This window comes from Rhipicephalus sanguineus, chromosome 9 (genome assembly GCF_013339695.2).
Source record: "Rhipicephalus sanguineus isolate Rsan-2018 chromosome 9, BIME_Rsan_1.4, whole genome shotgun sequence".
Taxonomy (NCBI): domain Eukaryota; kingdom Metazoa; phylum Arthropoda; class Arachnida; order Ixodida; family Ixodidae; genus Rhipicephalus; species Rhipicephalus sanguineus.
In genome coordinates this window covers 29,551,342-29,561,126 of record NC_051184.2, presented here as the reverse complement: position 1 = coordinate 29,561,126, position 9,785 = coordinate 29,551,342, and the positions used below count along the sequence as shown (strand labels likewise).

Here is a 9,785-nt window from a genome sequence, read left to right as displayed (position 1 = left end):
GCGTGTTACACCTGACGTCCAAGCACAAATATCATCTGCATAGAGAGATATCTGCACGGAATCTGGTATGCGTTCCACGAGACCGATCAGAACCAGGCTGAATAGTGTGGGGCTCAATACACCACCTTGAGGAACGCCACGGTGTGTGTAATGCTCAGAAGTCGGCCCATCATCAGTTTGCACAAACAGTGATCTCATATGTAGGTAGCAACAGATCCAGCGGTACACTCGTCCACCCAAACCAACCGACTCGAGGGCGTCAAGTATGGCTTCGTGAGAAACATTATCATATGCCCCTTTGACATCTAAAAATAGTGCGACAGATAGCCGTCTACTCATTTTCTGGTGTTGTACGTAGGTCACCAGGTCAATGACATTGTCAATGGAGCTACGAAGACGACGAAAACCGGCCATGGCGTCTGGATATACTCTGTAGCGTTCTAGGAACCACTCGAGTCTGGCAAGGATCATTTTCTCCATCAGCTTCCCTACGCAGCTAGCCAGCGCTATTGGGCGGTATGACGTAAGCTCTAGAGGTGATTTTCCAGGTTTGAGAAGTGGAACCAAACGGCTTGTTTTCCATTCTCTGGGGACCGTTCCGTCTCTCCAGGACTCATTGAACACGTCCAGCAAAGCGCTTCGTGCTCGATCACCGAGATTGCGTAATAGGCGGTATGATATGCCATCCGGTCCAGGCGACGACGATCGATTGCATAAAGCAAGAGCCGCATCCAGCTCTTCCATGGAAAAAGGCAGGTCCATGTGCGGGTCAAGGGAATGTGGCGTGTCATCAGCAGTAAGGGCTCCTGTGCAAGTTGACGGGCCTGCAATCTTCCTACAAAAATCTTCCGCTACCTCGATATCCCTTCTACGTTGGAAAAGGGCCAAGGCTTTAAACGGAAAACGTTGTTCGGGAAAAATGCGTAGGCCTCGCACGGTTCGCCATATTTGAGAAAGTGGTTTGCGAGGGTCTAGAGACTCGCAAAACTTCGCCCACCGCTGAAACTCCAGTTTGTCCATACGACGCTGGATCTTCTTTTGCATGCGCCTAGCTATCCGCAGATCTTGAATGGATTTTGTGCGTCGATATCTGCGCTCCGCACGCCGACGAATCGCACGGAGTCGCTCTAACTCCACATCCGTTTCTGAGGGCCTTGTAGAACATGTCAGCGTGCGCATCGCACTCTGCGCTGCTTCTTTAATCGCTTGCTCAATGCCAGAGGATAAGCCCTTTTCACAAGCGTGTTCAACGTTAGTTGTGAATGCTGACAGATCGATCCTCCGGACGGTTTTCGGCGGGTGGCCATTAGCAAAGCCTTTGATGGTGAGATAACTGGGGATGTGGTCGCTACCATGTGTCTCGATGTCTAAAAACCACCTAACGCTTGTGGCGAAGCGACGTGACACAAACGTCAAGTCCAAGCAGCTGCTGTACGTTGATCCTCGTAGAAATGTAGGACTCCCATCATTAAGTAGAGACAGTTCATGAGCCGACACAAATGATGCCAGTCTCCGGCCCGTGGCGTTGACTTTTGAACTTCCCCAGATTGGGTGGTGGGCGTTGAAGTCCCCTGTAATTATCCACGGATCCGGGATGTTCGCAAGTATGTCATCCAGTCTTTTTCGATCAAAACGGGCTGAGGGAGATAAGTAGACACCTACTAATGTGAAGGTGAGGGTTTTCTGCTTCACAGTCAGGCAAACATATTGGTTCTCATCATGAGGCGACACAGGTTGAATGATGTATGTAAGCTCCCTACGAATATACACAATGACCTTGCTGCTTTCGTTGCTGGTTTTGGACGGGATTGACTCGTAGCCGGATAGCCTGATCGGGTTTGATAATTTCGGTTCACATATTACGATGATGGGGAAACGGTTGGAAAACACGTACTGACGAAAATCAGAAATCCGTGATCTAAGTCCTCTTGCGTTCCACTGGATGACTGATGCTTCTCTGACCTCTTTGCGGAACGATTGTTGATCTCCTGCCATGGCTCTACGCGAGGGAGGCGAGGACTGGGCTCAGCGCGTCCAACACCTGTAACCCGCTTCGAGCGGTTGGAGTTCCCAGGCTTCTTAGTAGGTCTGCCATGACAGCAACGAGGGATCGCAGCATCGGGATGATCTGTCGATCGACCCTTGACACATCCTCAACAGGAGTAGACTCGGTGGAAGGTGTAGGGCGGGGAGGCCTCGGAGGAGGCTCCTTCGCAGGCTGCGTACGCGGAAGCGTAGGCCATTCATCCGCAGCTGCGAGCTTCTCCACCTCATTTCGCTTCGTGCTTACTCCTTTATTCGTGCTCGAAGGAAAAGGGTTATGCGCAACACCCTGTCTTACATGCCTCCGTCGGCGACTACGCCGACGCCGTACCCTTTCAGCAGCCTCTCTGTGGGTTGAATTGTCCCTAACCATTTGTTTGATAATTGCGATTTCCTTCTTAATCCGCGGGCATTCCTTAGAGGCAGCATCATGTGAACCATCACAGTTTCCGCACTTCAGACTTGTTGCCCGACATGCGTCTGCAGTGTGCGGCTCAGCGCATCGGGGGCATACTGTGGTGTTTGTACATACACCCTTGACGTGCCCAATTTTCATGCAGTTATGGCACTGAAGTGGTTTTGGGACAAATGGCCGAACAGGATGTCGGAAGTGTCCAACCTTGACATGCGACGGAATAGATTCTCCTTTGAACATTATCTTTACACAGCGGGTGTTTCCGAGGCGAAGTACATTCGCGATGACAAATCCCTCGTTCGCCGGCTTTATAAGAATTGGGAGGTCCGAGTTTGCTATGGCCAAATCAATGTCGTAGATTACTCCCGCCACGCAGGCACCGTCCATTGGAATGACAGGTCGAACTTTGATGTCTCCCAAATCTGATATTTTGCGAAGCTTGTCTAAGGCGCTGGCAGTCGTCGTGTCCACAGCTAGGATATTCTTCCGCGTGTTCACCCGGATATCCTTAATTTCGTTCGGTGCAACCCCCTCAAAGTACATAGAGAGAGCTTGCCTGTTTACTGCTCGAAGGCTGACGGTGGAGTCCTCGGGAATGAATAGGATGGTGTGCGGCCAGCGTTCTTCACTTGACTTAGACGTTAACGTCCTCGCTGGTGAAGACGGCTTGATGTTTCTTCTTTTTGCCTTCCTGCTTCTCACGGTCTCGAAGCTGTCATCCGACGAGTCGTCCCCAGTGGCCGAGTACAGTTCCGTGTCCTCGCTGGTGCTCGAACAGGTGCTTCGTTTTCGCGACGAGCTTGCCAAAGGTGATCTCTGGCCGGACAGCGCCGCAGAAGGCTCCGCGTCTACAGCCATTAGGCAGTGACTGTCACCGTTGGCCTCATCGGTTCTGGGCCAGGCGCGCTGATTTAACGAGGAGCTCGCCATGGCAGACCTCTGGCTGGGCGGACCAGTGGAAGACTCCGCGTCCGTCGCCCTGGGACAGGGAGCAGCGCCTCCCGGAAAAAGCGAAAAACTTGATAAAAATGCTCGGAGCAGAAAGCAGAAGCGTTCTATGAAGAGACACTTCGTCGTCGTCTCTCACTCAACTCCTAAATAGATTAAGGTCACGGTGTAGCCTATTCTACCACCGTGGTTATGGTGATTCCATCATGAACGACAAGTGCTAACATTGTTTTCTTGCCATAACCTACAAAACACACAACGATCTACTTACCCTCAGCAAGTCAGTGCCCTGGTGAAGGCTCTCGGCACACTGCGCCTGGATATCCGTCAGGACGTCCACACGCCGAGGTCGCCTCTGCCGCGGTGGGCGAGCAGGCCGCCGCTGCCGCGGTGGAGCGGTAGGGGCATCTGAAAACATGCTATGTTTAATAGAATTGCAATGTATTTCACATTATGTGTAAAGGTAGTCATGCTGATTTAATGTGCTCAATTGGATTTCCCCCTGAAATGTGAAAACTCATTTCAACTAGAAGCTTGTAAATGAGCAGCACTTACCCGATGGCATAGCTGCCGGCTCGGCTGCTGCAGGTTTCGGTGGCCCGGCTGCACAAGAGTGAATGCAATGCACTTTTCCCATCATATGTATACACATTCGGCAAAATGTAACACACAAAAAAACACTTCGCGTTAACTTACTTGACGTGGCACTCGTGCCTGCCACCTCTGTCGTCACCTCCATCTCGGCAGGAGGTGCGTCGTCCTGGTAAGTGTCAAAAGCGCAGCTTTCCTTCGCTACAATGTGATGCCATCCGGTAGTTATGCAAACTCTACTGCTACTAGATGCACACAAACAGTGTCCTGCAATGATCAAGTAGTTATGATCCCATTCCTTAAGTGCATGTTTTTTTAATGTCACTATATAAGTATATAAGCGTTATGAGTGACAAGATGCACCAAAACTCCACGATTCTGCTGCAAAGGTGATTATTCTGTTCATGTGGCAATTTAAGGCACAAATTCCAGACATTAACGCAGGTTTGCACAATTTCAGAACGGATTATCCAACAGTGAGCTTACCTCTTGGTAATCCAGTGGCCGCGCGCCAGTCAGCCGCAGTGTGCCCGTCAACTGGAGCACACGGCCTCTGAAGCCGGAGGCACGTCCCCTGCCAGTGCTACTGCAAACGCACGCGCATTGTAGGAAGAACTGCTCAGGTCACTTGGTTTTGGTGTTCACTCACCGCTGAACTTCGGCTACTGCGGCGGCGTCCAGGCGCGCGTCATGGCTTTGCTTCCGCCACCCGTCCTGCCACTGTTCCAGCGACTTGGTGACGGGGCCCTCTCGGTTGAGCACGTCCGCAAGCTCGACCCAGAGGCGACGCCTCTCCGCTGCCGTGAATTCGGGAGTGAACTCACTAGCGCGTGTAGCCAAGTGCGGGTGCTGCTCCATAAAGACGAGCAGCAACTCGCGCTGGTTGTCGGGAACGCGCTGCCCCTTTTTCGCGTGCTGCGTCATTCCGAAAACTGAATAACGGTTCGAATGCTCGCGCCACTCGCGCTGTTCAAATATTACTACAAGTGGGCAAATACTAGAGGCATTGGTTGGAACAGCGTGGTAGCCAGCGCCACTATCGACCGTCTCTCGAAACTGTGACACCACCTAGCGCTATGTCAAGATGCTAACACAAATAAATTGTTAAAGTAATCGCGTTCTTCAGTTTAAAGATTTGAAAAACAATGTCAGACAATATTCATGTTCAGCTATAACGATATTATTTTTTTTTCATGCGCTGAAAACATTCTCAAATTCCTTAGCTAGCTATTGGCTGCTTGCTCCCTCTCGTTCTTCCGTTCGGTCCCGCCTCCATTCTGTGACAGAACGCTTACAAAATAGCACAACCTTGCATATGGACCAATCGAAAGCTTATTTCCGGATGACGTCACGTGAACAGACTGCTGGCGTCACGAATTGTGCCGGAAAGACGGGAAACGCCAGGAGAGAATAACGTCCTCGTTGTTCGTATTTCAGAAGTTGCTTAAGACCTTTAAGAGACCTTAGCGCCGGCCGCGTATGCACTCAACCACGCGGGGAGCCAGCGCAGGTAACGCGCGTACTACTGCACCTACCCCCCCTCCCCACTTACACCTGGCGCACACACTTGATCACGCGATCTCGAACCTAGAGCATGCCCGCACATGCACCTCATCGGCTCAGCTATCGCGCGCTTTCCCTCACAACCAAAAGATACAACGGCTCGTGGGATGATACTGCACTTTACGCGAAAAACGTCACGGCTACGGCAAGAAGATTGCTGGCAGTGTCCCTGCAACAGCTCTCGCAGTAAATCGAGCAAACAACCCGCCACAGTGGTTTAGTGGTTAAGGTGCTCGAATGCTGACGCGAAGATCGCGGAATAAAATCCCGGCCGCATTTTCGATGGAGGCGAAAATGCTTGAGGACCGTGTACTTATATTTAAGTGCACGTTAAAGAACCTCAGGTGGTCTAAATTTCTGGAGCCCTCCACTACGGCGTCCCTCAATCATATCGTGGTTTTGGGACGTTAAGCGCCAACAATTAAAATTATTAAAAACGAGCAAACAAATACTACTACGTGCAGTATCAGCAAAGATTAGGTCGCCTTGTGAAGGTTTTAGCGTAGAAAACAGCTCCGGTTGGGGGGCTGTATTTAATACACAATGTCATTCTTCTGACGTTATACTCATGTACTGCCATTCGCCTTGCTTATTCAGCACTTTCTAGAGAGCCTAGATGTGTTGTCACAGGGGGGGGGGGTGATATTGAATGAATGAAACCACGTTTATTCCACTTTGAAATGCACCGAAGGCGCTGCGGTGGAAAGGGGGGGGGGGATATTAGGGTAGAAGGAAGTGGTAGAGCTGCCTCCGCTTTATTAAAGGACGTTCTGGAGGCAGCTAAGTGGGGGCCGCTTGAATTTTGTGGCTGTCGCGGAGCCGATCGCCGACCGGTGGTGCCGCCGGGTCCTGGAGGAACAAGAGGAGTGCTCGCCAGAGCTCGATGGCCCGATCCGGAAGTGTGGGATCCGGACAGGCCTATGTCCGGAGAGAGGAAGGCCAGGGTCCCCGCTTGATGGTGGCCAGGGCACGAACCCGGGGTGGGATGTAGAGGGGGCACTCCCAACACAGGTGGTTGAGGTCCGAGCGGCAGTTGCATGTGGAGCAGACACCGGTTACGGGTGGTGGTATGCCACCCCTGTGAAATCGGTTAAGCAAGAAAGGAGTAAGGAGTGTTCCTGTCTGAATTCTCCGAAGCAACACACACTCTCGTCGTGTAAATACCTTCGACGGAATCGACGGTATCGAGAGTGGATTGCCCACTGCTGTGAGGTAAGCGGCACGACGTTGTTTAGTAATATGCTTTTCTGCGATCGGATCTGCTAGCTCGGGTGTGGTAGCTAGAAGAGGAAATTGAGTATAAGAGGCTCTGGCTAGCGCGGTGGAGAGATGAGCACGCGCTAATCTGTGAGCCTTCTCGTTTCCGGGGATACCACAATGTGCGGGGACCCAGAGGATGGTGACATCGTGACCGCATTCGCGGAGTAGGCGCGCCTGGTGCCGGATCTCCTGCAGTACAGGGTCTGTATAAAGAACGTTAGCACATGCCCGATGGGCAGCCTGTGAGTCCGTGTACACACGATGATGAACGGGTTCAGTTTCCGATGCAGTTTCGAGGGCCCACTCCAAATAATCTAGGATGGCCACTAGCTCTGCTCGGGTGCTGTACATCGCTTCTGCTGATACATGATGGCGTCGGTTCTGAGTTCCGTTTGCCTGGTCGTACCACGCAGTGGCATAACAAGTGTTACTGGTGCCGTCTGTAGGAAGTGCAGCGTCCGTGTATATAATGCGTTCAGTCAAAGGGAGGGAACTCGTAGCCTTAGCATGCCTCTCGGCGTAGGCCAGGCGCCGCATTCGCTGATTAGAATCCATATTGAGTGGAAGTGGCTTGCCATCGGTGAGTACCGTGATTTCCCATGGCGGCGTTTTGTTGGGCAAAATGGAAAGTGTATGGATGTCATACCCGAGGAGCATGAGTGTGTGTCGCCCGGCGTTTGCTGCACGAAGCCTCGTCTCCTGTGTTTGGATGTGCACGTCGACGAGCTCGGACAGGTTGTTGAGCTTGCTACAGCTCTTGAGTGCATCGAGGTGTGTGTACCTTGGAAGTCCAGTAACAATGCGTTTGGCCTCGTTGAGCAACCGGTCGAGCGCGAGCATTTGCGTACGGTTGACCGGATGATACGGCAGTCCATACATGATACGAGAGACGAGAAAAGCTTGAGCAAACTGCCGCATTTCACGTTCGTTGACTCCACGAGTACGGTTAGAGATTCTGCGTAAAGCGTGCAGGATTTGTTTGCTTGTCTTCGTAACGCGTTTGAACCAAGTGCTCGCAGTGCAATTCTCATTTAAGTGCATACCGAGTATTCGGATAGATTTCCGCGTTATGGGTCGATTACCGATATAAAGTTTAAACGACCGCTTTTCTTCCTGTTTGACAATGGTGGATCGGCCTCCATGAATCACGACGAACTCTGTTTTGTCTGGGGCGGTTTGTAAGCCTGTTTCCAGTGCGTAGTCGTGAATAATGTTGAGGGCTCTTTGTAAAACATCCTCCTGCTCACCGATGGATCCTTGATGTGTCCACACGGTGACATCGTCGGCATACACCGCATGTTTCAGGCCCGATACGTCGGCAAGGCGTCTTGGTAGCTGGTGCATAGCTATATTAAACAGAGTGGGTGAGATCACCGAGCCCTGAGGAACACCTACGTGGTTCATTCGCACGGCACTGGCGTCTTGGCCAATTTCGACTTGGTAGCTTCGCCCTTCCAGGAAACCCGCTATGAAGTTGTACATTTTCCCTCTAAGGCCAAGGGCACGTGCCTTGTTCATGATCGTACTGTGTGGGACGCCATAGAATGCCTTGGGTATGTCCACTCCGACAACAGCCCGTGGGTGCACCGAATTAGGGTCGAGGACATCATCTTTTAGGCGGAGGAGTATATCTTGAGTGGATAGCCCTGGGCGAAATCCGTACATTGTTGGGGCCAAAAGCTCGCGATCTTCGAGGTACCACATCAAGCGAGTGTTGACCATGCTCATCATTACTTTACAAACACACGAGGTTAAAGAGATCGGACGGAGGTTGGATAAGGTATGCGGTGGTTTACCAGGCTTAGGAATGGGCTTGACCACCGAAAACTTCCATGTGGAGGGCAGAATCCCAGTATCCCAGATGCGGTTAAACTCTTCCAGAAGAGCGCGTTTGTGCTCAAGGGGCATATTGCGTAGATGAGCAACGCACACCCCATCGGCTCCTGGAGTACTACGTGCGTTAGCGTGCTGCAAGGCGTGCTACAGCTTGAGCATGGTGAAGGGACTATTGAGTGGCTCGCTGTCTTCAGAACTTTCGTCCTTCTGGTACGTGGTGTCTGTGGGGTGAGACGTCTGCGGGAAAAACACTTGAGCGGCCCGTTCGGCGAGCTCCTGAGCGCTGATGCCTTCCCGGAGGGTCACACGAGCCGCGCCGTTGTAGGTCTTGCGCTGTCCGAGAAGAGAGCGCAGGATGGCCCAAACGTTTGATTTGTGGGTCTGCCCGTTAATGGATTCACAAATTACCATCCAGCGGTCTGACGCGAGCGTAGTCGTATATTCCTCAATGGTACGCTGTATTTTGCGCAACCGTGCTTTGTGGTGTGCAGCGTGTCCAGACCGTCTGTACTGGGCGAGAATCCGTAGCCTTCTATTCCATAAGGTGAGGAGATGTCTGTCGGGCTCTGCATGGTCAAAAGGAACCCTCAGGTTCTTCGTGGCTTTCCGCTTTGCTGCGCCTAGCTGTGATACCAGACGGTCAATGTTCTTGGCTGGAGGCTGCTGCTGCTGCAGGAACTCGCGGTATTTATCCCAGTGTGTGATATGACTTAGCCGTGTAGTGGCGTCTGGCTTCTTCGTATTGGCGTAGCCTGTGCGAAAATGTATCAGTATCGGAAAGTGGTCACTTCCCATACAATCGTCCAGCACCTCCCATCGAAATAACTGTGGACGGGTGCTCCAGGTAAGATCTGGTGACGTGTCTGCTTGGCGAGCTGTCTGCGCCAGCCTCGTGTGCGTTTGGGGCGTATTGAGAAGTGTCAGCCTGTACTCCGAGGCATCTTGCATGATGCGCCTGCCGCGCGGGCTACATTGGTTGTATCCCCAGGCGACATGCTGAGAGTTGAAGTCCCCGCACAACAGTATGGTGTCTTGTGGATAGAGCTTCTTAAAGTGGGAGATGAAGCTGAGATCAACCGGCGCCTTATTAGGTTTATTCCTTGAGTTCTCGGGCACCACGTAGACGCAG

General features: G+C 52.0%; 1 pseudogene; it reads right to left on the bottom strand.

Moving 5' to 3' along the window:
* Nucleotides 1-6,340: 6,340 nt before the first annotated feature.
* On the bottom strand, nt 6,341-8,858 carry LOC119405415 (uncharacterized; annotated as a pseudogene).
* Nucleotides 8,859-9,785: the final 927 nt, after the last annotated feature.